Source organism: Rhinolophus hipposideros (genome assembly GCF_964194185.1).
Source record: "Rhinolophus hipposideros genome assembly, chromosome: 9".
Classification (NCBI taxonomy): domain Eukaryota; kingdom Metazoa; phylum Chordata; class Mammalia; order Chiroptera; family Rhinolophidae; genus Rhinolophus; species Rhinolophus hipposideros.
This window is the reverse complement of record NC_138055.1, coordinates 4,275,174-4,299,519: the sequence shown is the minus strand read 5'-3', so window position 1 is coordinate 4,299,519 and position 24,346 is coordinate 4,275,174. Positions and strand designations below refer to the sequence as shown.

The 24,346-nt window shown below is 54.2% G+C and overlaps 1 protein-coding gene across 1 annotated transcript in view; it reads right to left on the bottom strand.

Annotated features, from left to right (window-relative positions):
* The window catches only part of SHISAL1 (shisa like 1), a gene marked incomplete at its 3' end in the record, with an annotated part of 126,052 nt that extends 102,734 nt beyond the window's left edge, over window positions 1-23,318 (bottom strand). Inside the window, exon 1 of the mRNA XM_081061565.1 lies at window positions 23,201-23,318. The remainder of the gene's footprint in view (window positions 1-23,200) is intronic.
* Window positions 23,319-24,346: the final 1,028 nt, after the last annotated feature.

Below are 24,346 nucleotides of genomic sequence, written 5' to 3'. Positions count from 1 at the left end.
CTAGAACCTCAGAATGGGACCTGATGTGAATATAGGATCTTTGCAGATGTAATTAGTTAAGATGAGGTTGTTTCGTGGGCAGGGAGGCCCCTCCCCCAGAGCCTGCAGAGGCAGGGCAGCCTGCCAGCACCTTGATTCTGGACTTCTGGCCTTCAGAACTAGGGCACTCGGCCTGTGGTCACTGATGTGGCTCCCAGCTCGGGATCCAGCCTCTGAGGTACCCCTAGAAATACGGGGCTAAAGAGCCCTCTGAGTGGAACTTGTTTTAGAAAATCTCCATCTGAAAAACCAAAAGCGCTTCGCCCACACTGTACGGGTCAGGCCAGCTCTCCGGAGCTCCCTCCACCTGCAGCCCCCTGCAGGGGTCTCAGTCCCACTGCACAGAGGAAGCCTGGGCATCAGAGGCTGTGGGGACTTGCTGGGCCAGCTGTTCCCCACTTGGTCCAGAGAGAAGAGCACTGGGGCTCTGGTGGGGGGTGGGCACAGGTTGCAACAGGTAGCAACAGGTTGTGCTTGTTTTGGGCATAACTCCTGCACCAGCTGGAAGGAAAGGCTGAGGGCAGGGCCAAGTCATAACAAGCAGTGTTTACCTCTTACCTTCCTCCAGGCTGCTATAAACACTCCTCCCCACAGCCCTCCCATTGCCAGGGAGAGTCCTGCCTCTGGCACACATCCTTTCTGCACTGAGGAAGCGGAGGGGGTGATGAGTTATGCCCTGGCCAGGATTGGGTGAGGGTTGGGGACAGCTGGGAGCCCAAGGAATAGCCTTAGGACTCGTCCAGTGACCCAGTTAGAGCTGGGCCAAGGCTTGCCAGCTGTGGGAGAACAGGGGCTGGGGCATAGGGAGCACCCTCCTTCAAGCCTGCTGGGCGCAGAGCAGGAGGCCCCTGGTGCCTTTGGGCCCAGGAAACACAGGTCTCCCCACACTGGCTCACTGTTAGACAGATGCACATTAATTCATTCCCTCACTGATCTGTGACCCTCAGTGCTGGAGGAGACACGGAACTCCTAGCTGGGGGAGAGGTGTCCACAGAGTGGTCAGGGCTCCGATGGGGAATGTACAAGGCGGTTTGGGCGCCACAGGAGAGGCCTGCAGGAGTCGGGGAGGGGAGCAGACATCAGCCTGGTGTTGGGAGGTGTGCCGGCATCTCAGAGGGGCAATCTGCATTCATCATTGACTCCTGATCGCCCCATCTAATGAATCAGCACGACTGCACTTCTCTCACCCCATCTGTCTCTGCCATCTCTGCTGCCACCATTCGAGTTGAAGCCTTGCCTCTTGCCTGCCCTGTTTCCTGATCTCTTAGCAAGGAGGAAAGTGAGAAAAGATGCAGGAAATATCTGTCTGAAGGCATGGGAGAGCTCCCAAGGCAGCAGGACGGAGGACCCAAGGCCTCAGGGAGAAGGGGACGCTGACAATCTACCCTGTTTTCCCCCGGTTTGTAGGCGGCTGTTCCAAGAGGCTGAAGAGCCGAGCGGAAAACCAGGTAGAAAGTGGCCGCTCATCAGAGATCTTGGAAATCTCATGGGGCTGGGAGACAGAACTTGAAGGTCAGGACTATCAGGACATCCAGGACTTAAGGATCTAAATTCCAGGAGGAAAAAAGCACAGAGGAGTGAGTCCAGTACTCTCTCCATCTCTCCTTTGTGAAACTTGCCACATCTCTAACAGAAAGTGGCTGTAAAGAGACTGACGATCTAAGCAGAACTTCAGCAGATGTATGGTCATGCAGGAAAAGGTATTAGGGCTCAGGGAACACTGAGGAGAAGGGACACCACAGTCTTAGTTGGACCCCTGAAGGTGGCTGGATCCTCGGAATAGGGTAAATCAGAGCAAAAGCTGCATAAGAAAGACTAAAACCCCGGGTAGAATCAGCTCCAGCTTTGACAGGATTGAGGTTCTCTCTCCCTATCTAAATGCCTTCAGAAACTAATGTAAACAAACTCTTTCAAGAGGATTATAACACTCTAAAGAGACTCTACAAGTTTGTATACAATGGTCAACATTCACTAAAAAATTCCCCGGCATACCAGTACCCGGAAGAAGAGAAAAAAAGAAAAACAGACAAAATAAACAACCCACTGCTGAGCCAAATACGGGAGTTATCAGATGCACACATGGATATTATTCTGATTTGTTTGTTCAAGAAAATAGAGGACAAGATGAAGAATTTCAGCCAAGAGCTGAAATATACAAAAAAAGAAGCAAATGGAAAATCTAGGTCTGAACAACACAATAAGTGAAAACAAGAATTTGATAGATATGGTTGAGAGCAAAGTGCACTAGGCTGAATAGTGAGTTAATTAACTGGGAAATGGGTGAGTAGGAAGTACCTATTTTAAAAGCACAGAGCGACAAAAGAAGGAAAAATACAGACAAGATAGAAAAGACATGGGAATCAGTTGAAAGATCCAACACATGTATAATTGGAATCCCAGAAGGGAGAAGAGAAAGTAAACGAGGCAGAAACAATATTTGAAAACACAATTTCTAAGAGATTTCCAAATCTGATGAAAGATATCAAGCCAACATTCAAGAAGCTTAATGAACCTCCCCCTCCCCCAAACCATACATAAGCACATCATTGCAAAAACAAGTAGAAAGTCGTACCACAGCCAGAGAAAGAAGACACATTACCCTCAACGAGACTACCAGACTGACAGGTGACTCTTCAACAACAACATTGCAATCCAGAAGACTAGAGGTGGCATCTCTAAAACGCTGAAGACAAATAACTGCCAATCTAGAATTACAGACCTTATGAAAATATCCTTCAAAAATAAAAGCCAGACGTTGGAGAGCAGGGACCAGCCGTCCCTGCTATTCCCCGTCTGAATGATTGACCCGCAGAATCCATTAGAGATAAGACAGTTTCAGCCAATATATTTTGGTGCACTTTGTTATGGAGCAATAAGTAACTAATACAAAAAGAAAGGTGAAAGACAAAGGCCAAAAATGAAAGGTGCAAAAATCTTAAATAAAATATTAGCAAAATAGAATCTGGCTAAATATACAAAGAACGGTGTCTCATGAACAAGTTGGGTTTACTCTGGGAGTGCAAGACCGAGTTGACATTTAACAAACGATGTGATTAATTTCACCACATTAGAGGGATATAATACACACGTATGTGTTTATCTCAATATAGGTAGAAAAGTGTGTGATGAAATTCAGCACCTATTCGGGGGTTTCTAAATGTTGGCAATCTATGAACAGAGGAAACCTCTTGAATCTGATAAACGGCATCTACAAAACCTTCAGCAACGTAACACTTACTGAGGAAAAATTGAGAACTTCTCCCCCCATCTCCCCCAAGGTCAGGGGTATTCATTGTCACTACACCTACTCAAGATTAGGCTGGTACAGTAAGGCAAGAAAACGTTTAAGGATTGGGAGAAAAAGAAATAAAACTGTCAGCATGTATAGAGAACATGACTGGTTATGATAGATAAGCCAAAAGAATCCACAGATAATCTATTAGAACTAATACGTTTAGCAAGTTTGCTGGACACGAGGTTAATATGCCCAAATCAACTGCATTTGTATATACCATCCAAAAATAAGTAGGACATGACATTTTAAGAAATCATTTATAATAACTTTAAAAACACAATGCACCCAAGCATACATCTAACGAAAGTGTGTAAGACATCTGCATGGAAAAATCAGAACATTATGGAGAGAAATCAAATAAGATCCTAAAAAAGTGGAGAGCTCTGCCATGTTCACGGATGAGAAGGTGCAACATCGTAAAGGTTTTAATTCTACCCACATTAACCCATCCATCGAATGTTACTGGATTCGAGACTTACCATCAAGTCAAACACATTCATTTGAGCAAAGGCAAGGAGGTATGTGAGGGCACAAAAGCTGGCAACCTCATGGAGGGGTGTCCGTGTGACCACCTGAGGAAAATGGGCTCAGAAAGTGGAGGTGTGGGGGTAGGTGCAGGTAGGATGAGAAGAGCACCTGCTTATTCAGCGGGCACCATACTGAACACTGCAAGCACTCTGTCCCTGAAAGCTCGGTGCAGCTCTTGCAGAGCATGTGTTACTACCCCATTCTACAGATAGTTAAACTGAGGCTCAGAGAAACGAAGCCTCTTGCCCAGAGTCACGTAGTGCCATGATTCAAACATAGATCAACTCAATATCCTGTGCTTCCAGTAACAGAGACAGGCTCAGGCCAGAGAAGACACCTAAGGAGTGGTCAGGGGGCCACTGTGTCCTGGCAAAGTGGGGACTCCCAGCGTGGTGTGCATGGTGTCTCCACGGCGGGGCGGTGGCTGCCTTCCTCCTCCTGGAAGGCCTGTGGCTTCCAGTCCCTACAGCTGGATCACGCACCACCCAGATGTTCTCTGCCTAGAAACAGTATTTCCCGGGGGGCCAGGAAGTCGAGGGAGCAGGGAAGTAAACGGCGCAGTAGCAGGCTTACCGCTGTACTCTTGCAGTGGAAGCTCAGCCAATGAGCGAAGTTGCAAAATGAAAATTATTCTCAGCAGACTGGCTGTTCATCAGCCAGTTCCAATCTTGCCAGAAGAAGGTTGACCCAAATGTTGGCTCCAAACAATCTTCTCTTCTTGTGCCCCAGGGTCACACAGGGGCCCCAGGAGGGATGCAAACAGAGACCTCTGGGAACAGAGTGCTGCCAATCTAGGAACACGGAAGGGCTTAGCCCTAGGACCCCAGCCGGCAGTGGGAACTAGACCCCAGCTGGCTTGGTCTACTCCAGTCCCTTTTGGGCTTAATGTGCCCCTGGGCAAGGCTGGCCTCAGTTTCCTTTTCTGTGAAATGGGAACATCACTCACCTCACTGGAATATTGATCAAGGATGGTAGAAATCTGTCTGCTCCTGGTGCTAGGAACATAGTAGGTGCACAGGAAACAAAGGTTCTTAACCCTCATAGGCCTGTGGAGCTGCAGGGGTTGTGGCCTGAAGTCACTTGCCCAAGTCACATGCCAGGGGATGGTGGCAGTGCCGAGTGTGGTACCCTGAGCCCTCCTGTCCCCCCAGAACTATTTGCCGCTAGACTCTAGAAACTAGACCAGAAGCCTCTTGACTCTCTAAATTCTCGGGGAACAAAGGGGTCCCCACTTCGCACAGGCCCTGCATGGAACCTCTGTGCCCTTTTTAGTAAACAGCTGCTCTGGCAACAGGAATGGAGTGGGGGTAGTTTGGCTCAGCAGAGAAAGGAGCTGGAATCAGAGGCACCAGCTATCTGGATGTCCCCATAAAACGAGGAGTAGGAGCCAGTGCTGGGGGCCACTGCTCCCAATTGTCAGAGGCCCCTCTCAGTGACCAAAAGGCCCCGTGGCTTCATGGTCACAAGTGAGCACAAACTCCCCCTGGTTCCTGCACCTAAGAAGCTATGTGGCCTCAGGAGAGTGTCAACCTCTCTGGGTCTCAATGTCCCAAGCAGTAACATGGCATCATTATGGTGCTGTCTGTATAGACTGGTGAAGGGATACTTAAAACGGGGGCTGGCAACTGCAAATTCTGCAAATGTGCTAGCTGCTATTATTATTGCTGTTGTTGCTATTGTCATAGTGGCTTCCCGGCAAGAAGGAGCGTGGGGAACCAGGAAGGGCCCGAGCTCTGGGGCAGAGGAATTCAAATGCCAGGTGGCCCCAGCATGCCCCAACATGTCACTTCCTCTCACCTTTTGGACAGGTGAGCAGGCAGCTGGATCACAAGAACTGCAAAGAATAGTGGTGAGGACCCCGTCACCAGATGTGTGCAAGCCTCGGTGCTGGACGCAGGGGTGGGGCTCCTGGGTGAGGGGGTCCCCACCTCCTGAGAGGTGAGAGGCGGTTTGGTACAGAGAACGAATGAGCCCATAGGCCTCAGGGGCTCAGTTTCTCTACCTGAGAATGGGATAATGACAGCAGCCCCTGTCCTGCAGGGTTGCTGTGACAACTGAGCAACCTCTTTGCAGTGCCCGGGAAGAGTGCTGACGCACAGGGACACCAGCTAGGATTCCTGTCGCCCGCTTGGAGTGGCTGGATGGACAGCAGCTTCAACCTTAAGCTGCACTGAGGGTTCTCTCCAAGGCTGGCAGCACAGCAGGGAGGCTGGGGGTGGGGAGTGGACGCGCTTCTCAGCGGTATTAGTCTTGTTTCCCGGATCTCAATTATCATTCCTAGACCGCAGGGCGGCTTTATGGAGTGGAAAAAATCCATTAAGGTTTTTAAAGCAAAGCTCAAGACATAATCACCTCATCGTCAGGGTGTTTATGTGCTGGGCTGGGCTGCCCCACCCCCATCCACCACTGGCTTGGCTCAGGTGGGGGCTGTGCCTCTCAGGGCCGCCAGGTAGCCAGGGCCACGCTGCCAACCTCGGGTGATCGATGTCACGCTCCAAACAGCCCCAATGACTTCCGGGCATGCCCCTTCCTGAGCTTTCTGCCACAAATTGATCTGGCTTCTCTTGGCTCATCCAATCCTCCCCCACACACACACCCCACAAGTAACCTTTATAAATATGATTCTGATCTTGCTTTTTCTGCCTAAAGTCTCCAGTGGTTCCCCAGTGCCCTCGGGACAGACAGTGTCCAGTCCTCTGACGGCTCAGCCAGCTGGCGATGCCCAGTCTGAGTGCGAGAACCCTTGGGCAGCCTCGGCTGCAATCCCTGCTCTGCCACTTCCCAGCAGCGCACCTAACCTCCCAGAATCCCAGTGTCCTCATCTGTAAATAGTATAAAAGGACCCGCTGCGGGGCAAGGCTGCTGAGAGAATAATGAGATTACACAGAGGGGGACTTCAATGTGGCCCTGGCACAATGTCAGCCGCTGTTACTGGGTTTCCTCCTGTCCACCCCACCCCCAACTCTCTAACTGTTCAGCCTTACGGTGTCCTGCTTGAGACTCATTCCTGGCCTGGCTGGCTTTCGCGGCTCCGTTCAGGGCGGTCTCCTCCAGGAAGCCCTCTCTGATTACCTAGAGTAGCCCTGGGCTTCCCGATCACAGCGCGGAACACAGGATGTTGATTTTCCTGCCTCTGTGCAGAGGATGAGCTCCTCAAGTTCAGGGCCCACCTTTGGGTCCCTAGCACCCAACACAGGCCCAGGCACAGAGGGGTATCATTGAGGGCTGATTGACACAGCATCTGGAAGCTTCTGAGCATGTCCAAACCCTCAATGGCCTTTGGGCCAGCACCCCTGTCTGGCATTCAAGGCCCTCTGCGGTTGGCTGTAAGGGTTCGTCCATTTTCTCCTTGTCTCAGGCCTTTGCACATGCTGTTCCTTTTATCTGGAATGCCCTTCCTCCCTCTTCCCTTCCTAGTTAACCCTGTCCATCCTTTACCCCAGCTCAGGGAAGCCTCCCTCCCTCCCAGGTGGGCTCACAGCAGTTACCTGCCTCTGGGAGCTAATGTCTGCCTCCTGCCCTGGGTGGCATGCCCATGGGCACAGACCTCTGTCAGGCATTGGCAAGGCCTAGTACACAGTAGATGCTTAATAAATATTGTTTACGCCAAAGCAGTGTGGCAGATTCTATCATTATTCCCATAAGCAGGATGAACCTGGGCTCAGAAAGGTAAAGAATGACCTCCCGCAGGTTCCTGGCTTCTCAGGGTAGAGCTGGGGATTGAACCTTCATCTGTTGAACCCCCAGAGTCTGTGCCATTCATTTCTGGCGCTGGGGGGAGGGAGCTCATCAGGCAGGTATCACCCACCCCCACCTGATCATTCGCTCCTTTCCGCCTCCCCCTGCAGGGGACACCCACCTGAGCAGCCCCAGAGCTTGTAGTTGCTGCAAGGAATGCTTCCTGCTTCCTTCCGTGAGGAAGGCTGCACCCCTAGACCTCTCTCGGTGCTGGTCCTGCTGCAACTCGAGGCTCAGCTGTTGAAATCGCCCAGCAACTTTCAGAAGAATGGCCTCTTACCAACAGCATCGCTTCCCCTCCCCCATGGCAGCCGGTGACTTCTGGGGTCAATCCCTGCCCCCCACCACACTCAGTTTATGTTGCGTTTCAAGGTTCACAGAGGAGGGGGATCTCCTTCACGGGCGGGCAGGGGCTGAAGGGGCAGCCTCAGTTACTCAGGCTAGCCGGCCGCTTTCTTCTCTGTCCATGCACTTACACGTGGACCTGGGGCTAGCGCTACGCAGCGAGCCCTGCGGCCAGAAGCAGCCCTGCCTTAGTGGGTGCAGAGGACACCACCATGCCCTCTGGGACCCTCGGACACCACCTGGCCAGCACCGTCCCACTATCTGTCCTTCATTCACAGCCCTCCTCTGTATCTGCACACGTCGCATTTAGGTTTTAATTTATGGTTATTTATGATTCTATTCTGTTCCCCGCACTAGAATGTGAGGTCCCGGAGATGGAAACTTGGTCCCCTTTACCGCTTAGAGTCACCAGCGTAATGGCCCCCAGGGGTGTCCAGGTCCAAATCCCTGGGACCTGTGAATGGGTCAACTCACATGGCAAAAGGGACTCTGCAGATGACATTAACGGCACAAACCTTGAGATGGGAGATTATCCTGGGCCCAATGTTATCATGGGTCCTTTAAAGCACAGCCCCTTTCCTGTCTGGTGAAGCCTCGCAGCCCCCTGAATCCCACCTCCAGGGCCAGCTCTGAGGGTAGAGGAAAGGCCCTGAGCCTAGGAATGTGGGTGACTCCAGAAGGCGGGAATAGCCCTGAGCAGATGTCAGTCCTGCAACCTCAAGGAACCGGATTCTATCAGCAACAAAATGAGCAGGAGATGGAGTCTCCCTAGGACTTTCAGAGAGGAGCCCAGCCCGGCCCACACCTTGGTTTCAGCCCAGTGAGACCGTCAGACTTCTGGCCTCCAGAACTGTCAGAGACTAGATTGTGCTATTCCAACCACCAGGCTGGCGGTCACTGGTTCTACAGTAATAGAAAACGAATACACAGCTAAGCCCCCCCATATCCCCCAACCCTAGAGAGGTACCAGCTCCAAGCTGGGCCTTATTCCTTACTGCCAGCTGATGCTAACAGCCCCTGAAGCTCAGAGCGCTGTGGAAACTTTTTGGGGGTCACCCAGTCAGTAAGTGGCAGAGGTGGGACTCAAAACCATTTCTTCCTGGAGGATGGTTTCCACCAGGAGCACGAGAAGCCCCAGCTGGAGAGGGGGTCAGTGTCAGGCAGCCTCACAGCTCTGCTCTCACTGCCATGGGTGCAGTAGGCAGGTGGCCCCACACCCCCAGTGCAGGAGGGACTCCACCCCAATGGGCACGCTTCAGAAAGAGGCCCGTGCAACCACCTGGGTACCCAGTACGCCTTCCCATCAAACGGCCGTCATAGGGATTTGGGGTCCACCTGTGTCCTGAGGACAGTGATGGGAAGCTCCACAGGAGGGGGCTCCATCTGAGGAACTTTCTAGAAGGCAGAGCTGCCCTCCTTAAGAACAGCCTGCTCGGGTAGATGGTGAGGCGTGTGACATTGGGTGGTCCCGGATGGGAGGGACAGGCTAAGCTCAGAGCTGCCTACAGTGTTGAGATGTCAGACAAGGAGCACACGGGGGCCCCACTGTGGCTCTGTCATTTCCTGCCACCTTGACTTCATGTGACAACTACTGGGAACTTGTGCCTATGGCCAGGCCGGGAAGGGGGGCTGTGGCTTTCGCATCTGTGTCTCTCCACTGCCCAGCAAAGTTCACCTATGAGCCAGACCCTGGGGCTACAGGGCACTTTCTTAGGGAACTGGTAACTGTCAGGGGGAGCCGGACACCAGCACAAATGAATAGAAAAGATTAGCTGTACCTCTGGGGGGATACAGGCAGCCAAGGGAGCAGCAAAGAGATCCTCAGGCCGTAGAGGTGGCAGGTGCTTCCCATGGAAACAAGGCAGGAGGTGAGTGTTGAGAGATAACTAGGAGGTGACCAGGGTAATGAGGAAGGAAGGGTGTTCCAGGTGGAGGGAAGAGCATGGACGAAGGCATGGAGGGGTGAAGGACATGGCACAGGAAGGATCCTGTTTGGGGCGGGGGCTGCAGAGGTCAGTGGAAGGGGGCGTGGGGTGAGGGAGCAGATCAGACAGGCCCTGGCAGGAGTTTGGATTTTAGTCTGTGGATGACAGGGAGCCCTGGGAGAATTTTCAGCAGGAGGCAATGACGTGGGCAGATGTGGCTCTTGGGAAGTTGGACCCTGGCATCCAGCAGGTGCTTTTTGTCAGAGAGCCTGGCCAGCCTTCCCAGGAAGGACAGACAGAGGGGAGATGTGAGGGGCGCCACAGGGCGTCTGGGAAAGGCAGGCAGGCTCGGGTCCTCCCCTTCTGCCTGCAACGCCTGCCCGGGGAAGGGCCAAGCGCGTTAGGAGCGTGTTATGAGAGATGGATCTCTCAGGCAGCAGCTCCCCCTCAAGTCATTTGAAAGTGTTCTTGATTGAAACCAGAGCAGTAAAAGGAGGAATTCAAACACAGTCAATCCCTCCCTTTGCCTGCATTAGCTGCCAGGAGTGTAATGATTTTCATTAATACCATCAGCTTTCCTCAAACTTGATTGTAATTACTCTCCAGCCCACATTCCCCTCTGTGGCGTGAAGCTGAGAGGCACGCACATTAATCAAATCAGCTGATCACATCTGAATGCTGATGGCCTGAACTCGGAGCCGGCCAAGGGACAGGCCAGAGGGGTGGCCCGCGCCCTCTCTCCCCGCGCAGGCCATCCATATGGATGAGGAATGAATGAATGTGCCTCCCTGCAGCTGCCTGCCTCCCTCCCATTCACCAATCTGTTCTCATTTATCACCAGTTGGGCCCTCACAACAGCTCCTGGTGGCAGGAATATCGTTTGCGTTTTCAGAAGAGCAAGAGCCTTGGCTCAGAGAGGTCGAGTGACTTCCTGAAGGTCACAGAGCAGGTTGGCAGTCCCTTGGTCAACCTTCTCCTTTCTCTGCACCCTGATGGTTCCCCTGGAAAGCAGGGGGATAGGAGTGGGTGCTGGACTGAAGAAGAGAGCGGTGAAAGGGGTATAGGAGGAAGTGGGAGGCAGGCTTCCTGGTCTGGCCATGTCGCAGTCCTGAGCACTGGCTGATGCCTGTCCCACTCCCTCTCACTCCGAGTGATTTTTAAAATGCAAATGTGACTGTGTCAGCCTGAGCCCTGATCCCCAGCTCCCTGGCATGGCTGCCGGGCCCCCAACCCCACCTCCGGCCCCTTCCTCACCCCCACCTGCGTGTTACATTTCAGCAACGCTAGCTCTTTGCTGGTTCCCCAAACCCATTGCTCATGGGCTCCTCCCCAGCCGGCAGGCCTGCTCATACGGCCTTTCCCCAGATGGCCCCAGGAGGGGTCCGCTTTCCCTTCTGTGGGTCTCTGGCACATGAGACCTCAGTTTCTCATCTGTAAGGAGGGGTGATAAGAGCACCTACCCTGTGGGGCGGAGGGGGGGAACTCAGGGAGAGGGTCAGGGGGGTGACCCCTGCCTGCCTCGCCCCCACGTCTCTCTGGGTCCCTGGTTGTCCTCCTGCAGACTTTCCAAACCTGAGAACACGGATTTTTCTACTCATTCGTAGCATGTCGTGAGCCCCAGGCACAGCAGAAGCTCAGACGCAGAGCAGTTGGCCCGAATTTCACCATTGTGTGCAGGAGACGCGCCCAGGACCTGCGGGACCTCGGCCTGGACCAGGTGCTTATTTGCAGCACACATTGCCCTGATGGAGGGGCAGCCGGAGGCTCTCCAACCCTTCTCCAGAGCCCAGCGAGCAGACAGCAAAGCAGCAAGGGAAGCAGCGGACAGGTCCACAGCCGGCCATTGCCCCGGAACAGAAATAAACACATCAACAACCCCCTCCCCCAGCCCCCCTGCAACTGCCGGGAGTGGGTGAACATCACATGCCTGACAGATGACTAGGTCCCGCGGGTAAGCCAGGGAGAAAAGCATTGCCTTAATATTTACTTTAGGGGAAAGAAACAAAAACATTGCGAACCCACTTGCCAGGAAAAATAGCCAGGGACCCTGTAAGGATGGGATGGGACATGGGCTCCAGGACACTGATCTCCTGGAGCTCCTGGGCCTTCCTGGGGCTGCTAGCTTGTGTATACAGAGAGGACAGCCGCCTAGCTGTGCCAGCAAGGGAGGAAAGAGGCCACCAGCTCCCCTGCAGGTTGGACAGCACTGGGCTGCAGAGATTGTCACCTCAGCCAGAGGTGACAGGCAGCATGGGTCTCCCAGCAGGCCTGGAGAAGCCTGGAGAAGATAGTCATAACAAGTACAAAAGATGGAAGAGGTCAGCATGCAGGAGGAGTCAGGGGGCCCGTTTGGGGTGGGGGTGCTCGTCTGTTCCTGCCTCTCTCTTAACCACAGCTGCTGGTGACCTTTGACTTCCCTGACCCAGGGGCAATGTGTTTGGGCCAGTCCTGCCTGGGTGCTGAGTGATGACAGAGAAGCAAAGGAACGAGAAAGAATCCTTGGGATGCTCAGAATAAGGGAGATCCCTGAAATTAACAAAAATAAACGCCCAGCGAGGCTGACTAACCACACGGCCTCTCCTGGAGCTCAGGTTGGTGTTCTGAGGCAAGTGAAGCCACCTCGGGAACATTGGGCCAAAGGACTTAGAGACGGAAGCGAGCAAAAGGAGTAAGGGATGTGAACATTTGAGCTCAAGATTCAGTAATATCTGAGAGCAGGGCCAAGTGAGCAGAGAAATTCAAGATTCAGAAAGGACGATGGAAGAAACGGTCCCCTCGAGCTGCAGCAAGACACACGGTTATAGATCGACGTGCCCTGAAAAGTGCATAGCAGGGCTAATGATGGGAAAACACCTGCACGTGGCGAAACTCAGCGTGACAACAGAAAGAGAAAAACCCTGAAAGCTCACAGTGGAAAAAGCAGATTCCAGACCAGGGAACTAGAGTCACACTGGATCAGCCACTGCAGCCAGAAGACGGTGGAGCAAGGTCTGCGAAGTTCTGAAGAGGTTTTGAACCGAGTTCTACACCGCGCTGAACCATCCAGAACAATGAAGGCAAAACCGAGACTTCTCCAGACGAGGCGGAAGGCAGTGGGCTCACTCCCCACCCCACGTGCACACGAGTCCAGGCTGCGTGCACACACGTGACTCCAGGCTGCGTGCACACACATGTTCAGGGGACCCTGCTTATCATCAAACCGAGGCCAAGGAGAAGGCAGTGACGAGGGGGACAGGGCTGCCGAGCCAATGCCGAGCAGCAGTGAGACGCGAAGGCAGGTCAGAAAGTGTACGTGGAACTTGGTGCCAGCGGGTTCTCCTCCGAGGGGCATGTTTCCGAGAGTTGGGATCAGACTTCCCGGTCAGCAGGCCCAATCACACTTCATGGTTCCTCAGGGAAAAACATTTACACAATGCTAACATCGTAAGCCCTATGTATTCATTTCCAACTGGTAGACTCAGTCCATGGATCAAGCTCAGATGAACGGTTATTGGTTGCTCTGCCTAGAACATAGATAGCCTCCCCCGTGGCAGTGGAGCAGCCGGGGCAGGAGGCTTCCCCCGCAGTGCTGGCCCGAGTCATCCAATGGAGAAACTGCCATGGACGCCTTTGCTCATTGGTTCAGCTGACTCTTTGTCCTGCACCCACTGAGGGCCACAGCATGGGGGTCACAGCCGGAGTCAAGAGCCAGTTACCCACCCAATGGGAGGGTCAGACAAGAAACCCACAGCAGAGGCGATACCAAGAACGTTGAGGGTGGAGAGTGGCTGGCGAGGGGGCGGGGGGGTGGGGGGCTGTGGGGACGGGTTTTAAAGCCAGAATAAGTGGCAAGAAGGAGCCAGCAGGGGGACTGACTTCCGGCCAGCTCAGGGCCAGGCTGGAGGGACTAAGAGAGAGCCAGTGAGGCTGGGTGGGGCAGTCATGGAGGGCTGCAAGGTGAGTTCAGGAGACCGCAGGGCCAGGTCGTGTGGGCTCTGGAGGCCACAGCAGAGTCTGGACTTGCCCCTAGGTGCTGTGTGTGTGTTGAGAGGTTTTAAGCAGGGGAGAGCGCTCCAATGAGCTTCCTCTGGCTATTGGCAGTGTTGGGGGATGGGCGGCAAGTGGTCCATGTTTTAAGTTATGGGATCAATGGGAGCATTACTGAGAAGAAATACACTGGGAAGCAGTGGGTGCGGCAGAGAGGGGACAAGTGTGGGCGAGCGAAGCCCGGCACTTCAGAGCAGGAGCCGGCAGACATTGCATAGAGTCGATAAGAAAGCGGCAGAAGTGTATTATTTAAAATTATAAAGAGAATGCAGAACTGAAAGCAAAAACAGAGAAGAGCCATTGGCTCGGGAGAGGGTCTGGGTGGAGGATGGGAGCGGAGCAAGCTTTTACTCTTCATTTTACAGTTTCCGTGAGATTTGCATCATATATAACCATGTGCATATGTAACTTTCTAAATTACACCGGGGGTGGGACAGGACCAGACTAGAAAGAAGTGGTGGGCCCTTTTTCCAAAGCAGCCACCAGCTTAATGCTCGAGGAGGAGCTGGGGGTCCTAGTGGTTGCAGAGCAGAGAAGTGCAACAGGGTGGTCAGGGAGGTGGCCTGCAGGCTGAGCCTGAGCCTGGAGAGGGAGGTGGCGCCAGTCCCGGGGGCTGGGGGATGATGAGTCAGGGGAAAGGAACAGAGGGAACAGCAAGTACAAAACACAGACGGTGGACAGGAACAGGGATGTGTGAGGCCCCTGGAGGAAGTGGGTGGGCAGAAGAGGAAGGTGGGAGAGGATTCACTGAGGCTCCCGGGCTGGAACTTGTCGCTGTGCAGGTGCAGGACCAAGGGCGATTTGATGACCACAAGTCTGGTGTTACTTGTGGAATTTAGAATAACAAATATCACAACAGCCCACACCTGTGGACTCACTCTGTGCCACGCCCCATGCTGAGTATTGAACGTGAAATATTTTATTTACTTCTCAGGACAAACCTGCATACTTTTGCCCATTTTAGAAATGAGAAGACTGAAGCTCAACAAAGTGAATTAGCTCACCCAGAGTTGGAGAGCTGGTAAATGGCAGAGCTGGGATTTGAACCCAGGCAGCCCCATTGGCTGCTCTCCATCCCTCTACCTTGCATGGGGGATGGGGCCATCCCCCGAGGTTGCCTACATCGAGACCCGCTGTCCAGCAGCTGCACGGGCAGGTGAAGGCAGAGACAAAGCCCTGCTCCTACAGGGAGGCTCGGGTCCTGGACCGGCCACGTCCAGGGGCTCCCCTGGAGTTTGCAATTCAGTCAAATTATAAATGCATTAGAAAACCATGAGAACTCAGAAGCCTCCTGGCTGCAGAAACAGAGCCTCCCAAAGCCAGGCAGAATTGAGCCTGCTGGCTCCCCAGGGCTGCCTGCGGCTCTTTGAGGAAATACTCAGCTCTGAGTGTTCACTGAGGCGAAACAAAGCACCAGCTCTCTGGGAAATAACGAGCCCTCTTGTAGGATGTCCCACTAACACCTGCAGCCCCTGTACCTCAGGCCAGGAGGGCTTCTCCACCTCAAAGGGCTGGAAACCAACCATTTGCCAGATCTGCATATAAACCCCATGGAGGCTGAGGCTTGGAGTAGAAATAGCACTGGACAGGGTCCAAGGCCTGCCTCTGTGCCCTGTCTGCCTTTGCTGTGTGACCCTTGGCAAGTCAGTCTGTCTCTCTGAGCCTCAGTCTCCTCAACTGTGAAATGGGAATAACAGAGACGATCAGCACTGTCGAGCCGGGCATATCCGCAGGCTTGGGCAGCTGATGCGCTCACGTGCCTAGGGAACACATTGGACTGCCCCCCAGCCTCACGGTCTCACTTCGGTTTCTAATGATCCCAATACCTCGATCCTACCCCCAGGTCTTTTCACGTGCTATTCCCTTTTCCTGGGATGCTGTTCCTCAGTTTCCCCTGGCCACTCCAGCAAATCTCAGCTCACACATCACTTCCTCAGGGAGGAACTGCTGTCCTTTCCTGCAGGGCCAGGTCTGCCAACCCCCCCTGGCTAGAGTGTAACGCCTACTAATAGTGGTCACTGTTCTCTGAGCCTCCGCGGGGCTCCAGGCCCTTCTCTTGCCTTCTCTCGCTCTGTTGTCTGTCCCATTACCCGCATCCTGTGAGCCTCATAGGCCTCATTTTACAGATGAGGCCACTGGAAGCTCAGAGAGCTTGAGTTACTTGTCTGCAGTCACACAGCTACTGAGCGCTGGAACCAGGATGTAAGCTCGACTTGGTCAGAAAGCCTGAGCTCACTCCCCTGCATCTTGCTGGGAGGGGCCGTAAACAGACTGATGACTGAGCTGGCATTTTCGCAGCTGATCCCTGAGACCCAGGAGGCAGGTCCTGGAAAAGCATGAGTCTGAAAAGTGCAGAGGGTTTCCACTTTCGCATAGATGACCACCATGCTCTTCTCAGGAAGAGGAAGGCATTCATGAGGAGGCACAATGAGCCTTAACTGTCCTCTAGTCTTTTATCACTTACGATCCACTCTCTCTGCAGACCGCCACCGATGCTAATTGGCGGGCGGGTGTAGGAACTTGCGGGGAGCTGCTCATCCCTTTAAGTGACTGATCTCGGAGATCACACAGCTGGGGAGTTGCATTTGGAGCACAGCATGGCTCTGAGACACACATCTCAAAGTGCTCGCTGCAAGACGAGGGCCCAGGGCGGCGGCGCTCTGACAGGCGGGAACGGGGTTTTCAACCTCCACTCTCCTAGCCAGCAAGGCTGGGGGCTCAACTTCATGGTTAGTTGTCCAGGACTGAGCAGAGCATGGATATTAACCCCAATAATGGCATTTAGGGGTACAGTGCAGGCTGGGATGCCTCCAGGCAGCAGATTTCCTGGTTATTAACAACAACGTAATGTAACCCAGAAGCATCTCATGATCCACGTGACCCAGTCTCTGCAAACAGTTACACTCTGCCCAAATCTGTTTCTTCTTCCACCTTTGTAGCGCCTATCTCTCCTTCACCTGGCTCCCAGCTCACTAGTTTTGTACTTACTGCCTCAGCCAGGCAGTTTTATAGTTTTTCCTCCACTCTCCCCCTGATCAGAATTCCCAACAGCTCAGGAGCTGACCCAGTGGACAGGTTCTCGCCCCCTTTTCTCCTACTCTGGCCCTCTCTCTCCCATTTTCCCCATTCTGTGTCAGAATTCCAGGAACCGTTGGCCCCACAGGACTCACTCTCCCGAAGGGTTTGAAAGAGGGAGCAGGGCATTGGAGAACATCAGCATTCTCTTTAGCTGGGAAGGGAGGCGGGACGTGTCCCCACGTCACTGTAGCATTGCTGTGTCATGGTAACCATGCTCACGTTGGAGCATGGTTGGAGAAGGGCTCCTTGTCCAGCTCCATCAGCCACTGTCCCCACCCTCAAGGAGCCCCATCTCATGGCAGAGAAAGACACCCTCCAAGGGGACCCTCTCACTCATGCCTTCCTAAAAGTCCAGTGAGGAAGAGGAAGGAGGTCAGAATGGCTCCCTGAAAGAGGTGATGTTTGCATTGGGAATAGATATCTACCACGACGAGAGGAGCCTTCAAAACAAAGGGAACAGCAAGAATTGAGGTGTGGGACCCGCCGAGCGCAGGGTACAAGCGCCGAGGCTGGTGGTGGCAGAGGGATAGTGGAAGGACAAAGACGTGCAAGTGGCACTTAGTGATAGACAAGCAGTGGGGAGGAGGAAGTGTGTTCACGGCAGAGGGAACACCAGGTGCAAAGACCTTGGAGTGGCAAAGAGCCTGGGGTCCCTAGGGAATCGGTGCCAGCACCAGCCCCAGCCCGGGTATCCACGGGGCCTGCTGCCACAGCTGACATGCTCATGGAAATGAGCAGTGCTGGCTGCCTCTGTGTCAGAGGTGTCGTTGCCATCCCATTTGTACAGCTAAGGACATGAGTGGCTTGGCTAGGGCTGCTGTGGTCAGGGGGTTGATGGGGGTCCATTCTGGGTCGGACTGTGTCCAAGGCCCACAGGACCTCATGCCTCTGGGCCACCTCCAATCCCCCAAGCACCTCAAGTGTCCTGTCTGTCTTTTCGGCACACGGTACGGGCTGAGCCAGCTCTGGGCCATGTGGGGACCTCAGTGGTTATGGATAGGCAGCCCTTCGTCCGAGCTGTGCTCCCGGCCTGCAGAGCACACGTGGGTACCGCTCAGCCCTGCCCCGAGCTGCCTAACGGGGCACGTCTCTTCCTCCTTCTGGGCCTCATCTGTAGAGTGGTGATGGCCAAATGACACCCTCTGGGAGGAAACGCCCCACTGGGGCGTGACCAGTAGTCTCCACACCTGGTGAAAGAATCCCCGGTGTCCAGGGCCCTGGCCAATCACTCTGCTCTCATGCCTCTCTGTGCAGAGGTTCAAGTTCCAGCTGTGCTACACATTGCAGGTGGCTTTGAACTGTTCTCTAGTCATTGGAGCCCAGTGTCCCACCTAGCAAAGGACATCAGTGCCCCCATGCAGGGCTGTCGAGGGAAGGACGAGAGGTGTACTCGCACAGGACTGGAGTTAGGAGGGCTTGGTAAAGGTGGCTCCTTCCTGCTGTCACCAGCATTACCACTCTCCCTGGGGTGACAACAGGGGAGGGCTCGGGCTGGGCCATTGCTGTGAATGTGCCAAGGCCTCAGGGACTCGGATGTACAGGTTCCCGGCATTAAGTGTCCCCCACTGGCAAGTCAATAGGCTTAGCGTGAGGCCCGACCTGGGTCTCTGTAGAGAGGGCAGCAGGAGAAAGAATCAATTAACTCCATTCGGTGTCTTTTGTTGTATAGTTTTGAGAGAGAGAAAGAGAAAATACCTGACTCATCTGCTTTTTAAATTAAGCACAGAAAACATTAATACATTTAAATTGCTGCAGAGGACACTTCAGCTTCAGGGCCACTCAAGGCTGAGAGAGAGAAGGAGGGAGACAGGGGCCTGGAGAGAAAGAGACAGATCGATGTCGGAAGAGATGGGGACCGGTCCACGCAGGGAGAGAGGGCTGAGAGGGGCAGGCCCAGAGGGGCCCCTGGGGACTCTGAGGAGACTGGGGAGTCACTCCCCAGGGAGGATGGGGGTGGGCCCACATCACTGTGTCCCCCATAGTGAGCGGAAGAGATCTTGGAGGTCCTCTGTGGGGAGCCAGAAGCAGAAGAGGCCAGGCTGGCCCCTTCCCCAGCTCCCCTTCCATCTCCTCCAAACAGAGTAGCCCCTAGAGATTTCATTTGAAAACCCACCAAAAGAAAGCTCACAGCGACATGACCACAGTCCCCCCCGTCCAGGTTGCCACTGACACATACCAAGACCCCTCAGAACTGGACGAGGTCCTTTCAGAGACCTGCCTGGGACACAGCCAGCATTTTCTGGAAAGCACTGATTAACTCATTCCGTCCTCACAATGACTCAATGAGATCCGCATTTACTGGTTGAAAAATTGAGGCACATAGCGGTGAAGTGACTCGCCAAGGTCTCGTGCTGACAAGTGGCGGGGCTGCGCTTTGAACCCAGGCCATCTGGCTCCAGAGCCCCCACCATACGGCCTTGTGCACATAGTAGGCTCTCAGCGATGACACTTTCTGAAGCAGGACAAGGACGACAACTGACAAAAAGGAAACTGGTTCTCACCATCGAATGGGGGGGATGACAGATAATGAACATTTTTTCCTAAACTGGATCTCATATTGTTCCTGCTGTATGTTCAATCACTTCTTTTTTAAAACATGGAGTCAGCTCTTTCCTTTCCGAGCTGGATGTGACGTAAAGTGGCCTGGGGCCCACGTAGGCCAGTGGTGGAAGGCGGGTCCTGGTTAGTGTGAATCCACATGTCCCCTGACAGCTCCGTGTGCTGTACCCTCGGGAGACTTCACTCTGGGCTCTTTACTCCTGCAGGGAGAGTAGGTAGGCCTTTCTCTACAGGTGACATCTGTGTCTCTGGGTCCTTGTTTCCATCCAGACTCTGCCATAGGTCTGAGGTGACCAACTTCTCTCCCACATCCCCCTCCCTGGTATTTCCCTCTGGGACCCTTCATTGCCCCCTCCTCCTATGTGCACAGGGCTGGTACCTCTCTCTGCATTTTCCCACGATCATCTCCCTCATTCCTCCCAGCCCTCCTGGAGGATTGGCCCAAACAGGGGTCACCAGCCCATTTTACAGATGGATAAATGGAGGCTGCTAAGGGATGTGCCCAAGGACACACAGCCACAACACACTGGAGCCTGTTCTTAAAGCCAGGCCTTTCTGTCTCCTGGTCCCCCTGCCTGGAAAGGGTGATTGGGGACTGAAGAGACACCCTGAACAAATGCCTGTTTATGTAGTATTTGTTTCCTTAAAAGTCCCCTCTGCCCAGGATCCTGAAACCTCAGGAGATAAGGGAGTGTTGAACTTAGAAAAAAAAATAACCCTCTCCACTTCAGTGTTCTGAGCTGCTGGTATTTAAATACCTTCTAGCTTAAGGGCATTTGGGCTGTGTATTCTTTATTTTGCAGATTAATGTGAACAGCAGTATTGGTGAGTGACCTTTAAGCGCTGGCCTCCTCTTCACCCTGCAGACTGGTAATTCTGCAGAGCCTCCCAGTACCCAGGCTCTGCCACCAGGAATGATTAAAGAGCAGGACAATTATAATTCAAATAATGAGATCAGAGGTCCCCAGTTACTACTTAATGTAGAGCTGCTGCCAGAGGGGCTTAGAGGAGTTCCCAGGGAGAACTCAGATGCAGGGGAATGGCCTTTGGAAGGCCCTGGGGCTGCAGCGTCCAGGCCCAGAGAGCAGGGGCAGTTTGTCCAGCAAGTGGCAGCAGGGCCAGTCTGACTGACTACGGCTCCTGCTTTCCTGCCCCCTGGCCTGTGAAGCCTGCAGCTCCCACCTCGGCCTGCTGAAATCCTTTATGGGACCACCTTCCTTGTGCTTGTGTTCAGGTCACCCTTATTTTACTTCATAAAGGCCCTACAGCTACAGAGCAGTGATGCTGGCAATTTGGAGACGCCAAAGAGGTGACACGGTGAGAACACTACAGTAAGATACCTTGAGAGAGAGAGACCACATTCTCATGCCTTTTGTTACAGTACACTTATAATTGTTCTATTTTAGTTACTGTTGCTAATCTCTTATTGTGCCTCATTTATAAATTAAACTATCGTAGGTACGTAGGTACGTATGTATAGGAAAAACGTAGTATATACAGGGTTTGGTGCTGTCTGAGGTTTCAGGCATCCACTGGGGTCTTGGAACATATGCCCTGTGGATAAGGGGTCTACTGTACTTCCGATATGCGTATATAAGTACCATATATATATATATATATATACACGTTTACATATATGGATAGCTGCCGCATTTTGCTGAATGGCTTCTGCATTTTGCCGAGTTGTGTCTTTTTACAGAACTTGATTCTTTACAATAGAGATGAACGGTTAGATAGATAACACAGTGTTTGTCAAGCGCCCTGTCCCAGCCTGTTATTGGGTCAGTGCTTGATAAGGGGGATCACTGCTGCTGCCGTGGAAACGCAGCTTGGTTCCCAGGCCTTTTTATGATGCCTGAGTGACTGTGCGCAGCTCCCGAGACGGCCGCCACTTCGTGCTCCCCTTCCACCTCGTCACTCCCGGCCTTCCCAGGCAGCACGGAGGCTGCGCGGGTCAGAGGCAGCTCTTGGGGACAGGCCTGCTTCAGACGCGTTTGGGGGAGAGGCTGAGTGTCCACGTGCATACATACAGTAGGAGCCAAATTAGCCAGAACAGAGAAGAGGCTCCCAGATGCAGGGCTGTGGTGACAATAACTCAGAGCCTCACACCGTTGCTCAGCCCCACCCTCCCTGCTGGAAAGTGACCGGAGTGCCCTGGACCCCAAACCCATCAGCCCTCGGGACTATGTGGGTATCACCAGGTGATGGCAGGGGTAAAAGGCTGCTTCTGTGGGCAGTGGAGTCAGGAGCAAACTTGAGTGGGCATTTCGGCCCGGGCAGTGACCAAGCCCACGTGCGGCCTGGCGGCTGTAAAAGCTGGGGAGGTGGGGTGGGTTACCAGGCAGGTTAGAAGCAGTGGCCCCTCAGCAGGGCTCTGGGGAACGCATGGGAGGCGGCTGAAGGGCATCAGCTCCTGGGGGGTGAATCTGAGAGCCGTGAGGGCAGAGCAGACGGCGGGTCACTGGTGGGACGCCTGGCACACAGGGGTGGTAGGTAGTATTTGCAGGAAGGACGTGCTCCGACGCCCAGCATCGGCGACCGGCACTTCTCCACTGCCCACCTGGGCCTTCCCATGGGCTGCCTGTCTTCCTCCAGCCACATTCCTGGACCGGACACCCTGGCCGCCGTGCACGCTAGCTGAGCCAGCAGGGCTGCAGGACTTGGCATGGCAGAAGCCAGCTCACACTCAGGCCACCCCAAATCATCCCAATTAATCTCACTCCCTGCCATTCACCTAGGAAAGCCTCAGTGTCGGCACGGGGCGGGGTGGACTGGCCTTTGTGCAGATCCCCTCAATCCTCCCCCAAGCACCTGTCCTCCTCTGATGAATGACAGGGGAAGGCTGGAGGCAGCTGGCAGAGCCCCCTCCACCCAGCCCATCTCACCACCCGCCTCCTCCTGGGCACAGGAGGACATCAATTAGCAGTAATCACCTTGCCTTTAGGTTAATATCCTGCCCAGGGATAAGGCTCAGAAACCCATTTGGCAGCAAGTCAGATCAGACAACCCCTCAGAGCACCAGGGACAAAGGTGCAGAGCTCCCAGGATGGGTCCCCTCATTTCAACGTGGTTCCGTCAGGCCCAGGTCCAGGCCCTAAGCAGCCCCCACCAAAATGGTTTCCTTCTGCAAACCTTGGAGTATGATACAGATTACCTGGAGAACTGTCAGGGGAACTGTGTCTCCCACGGCTTTCTCCCCATCTTCCTAGACAACCTTCCCCAGACAGAGCCCCAGAAGGCCAGCTGTCCCTTCCATCAGGAGCAGGACCCCAGGCCCACCCGCCCTGGAACAGCATTTCTCCCCCGAAGGCACCAGGCTCCTTGCAACCCAGCGTTGTCTGCCTGCAAAACTTTTCCACCTGGTTCCTGCAAACCCATTAACCTGCAGCTGGCTTCTAATTAAGCCGATGGGAGTAACATTTTGGCTGCGGCCGAGAGGATTCAGAGCTGGAAAGGGCCGGCTGTTCCCCCCCAGGCTGGGGCACGGCACAGGGAGGGCAGCAGAGTCAAGGCCCCTCCAGAGGCGAGCTGATGGCCATCTGAGGGCTCCCTGGAGCTGCGAGTGACCCCAGCATCCCCACACACCAGAGCCCCCTCCCACCCCCAGACCCACAGTCTTACCTCCAGGGGAGCAGACCCTTTGGGGCATGAGGACACGCCCCCTTACCTGTGCTGAGGCTTGTCGCTGTCCGGCACGTGGCGGGTAACTCCAGGTGTCCCAGGTGCTGGCCACTGGCCCCTTCCTCAGGAACAGCCCCCGCCTCACTCTGTGCAGCAGCGCACGTCCCAGGTTGGGGCATATGTGGTGCGGATGGGCGTGCGTGCGTGTGCGCGTGTGGGGGTGGGGTGCCTCCGGGAGCCAAGGGTCAAATATTCTTGGCTGCCACCTGCCACCAGCCCTTCCCAGGGGCCAGCTGCCCGAGAGGGGGGCTGCTCCGTCCGGGACAGGCCAGCCGTCATCTGCCAGAGCAGCAGCTTCTGCTCATCAGGCTCCTGTCCGCTGCTCCCAGGCTGAGGCGAGTGGTTTATTTTTAGAGCCCGGCCCTTCCCCAGACGCCAGGATCCCAGCTGAGATTTTCAGCCGCTCAAACTAGCCCCTTCCTAGGAATGTCCTGAAAGAGAGAAGGAGGCACTTACAGGATGTGGTGCTCAGGGTTCTCATCTGAGAACGCAGGGCTAGACCAGGGGTCTCCAAGACCCTCTGGCGAGGACGGCCCCTGACTCAGCAGCCGCGCCTGGGATTCCGCTGGGGCCAGTGCTTCCCCTGCTTGGGTGCCTCAGGCCTAGTTGTCCGGAGCAGGGCTGGGCTCAGAGAATGGGCTGGAACGAGGAATAGCCGTAACTGTCCTCTATGTGCTTCTCCCCAGCTGGACTGTGGTCACAGGAGGGCGGGGACCCCGTCTGTCTTGTTCACCATTGTAACCTCCAGTGTGTCTATTCCATAATAGGTGCACATAGTAGGTGCTCAATAAATATTTACTAAGTAAGGAAACAAATGCCATCCCCTGACGTCCACTATTAGTCTCTGAGTCACCTGCAAGTGCCTGGACGTGCCTCTCGTGACATGTGGAACCTGAGGTCCAGAGAGGTGAGAGGCCACAGGCGACAGCATCAGGGCTCCCTGAAGTAGCAGGTGTCAGTTCTTTCCTTCTCACTCCCCCAGCCACCTGCTCATCAGACAGCCCTCCCTGGAATGTTCGTTTCCCTCTCCTGGTTTGAGAGCTGGCCGTGTCCCCACCACTGTCCCTATACTCCCATTGCTCATACGCTATGCACCGGGCACTCTGTCCATGTCATTACCTTGCAGACCAGG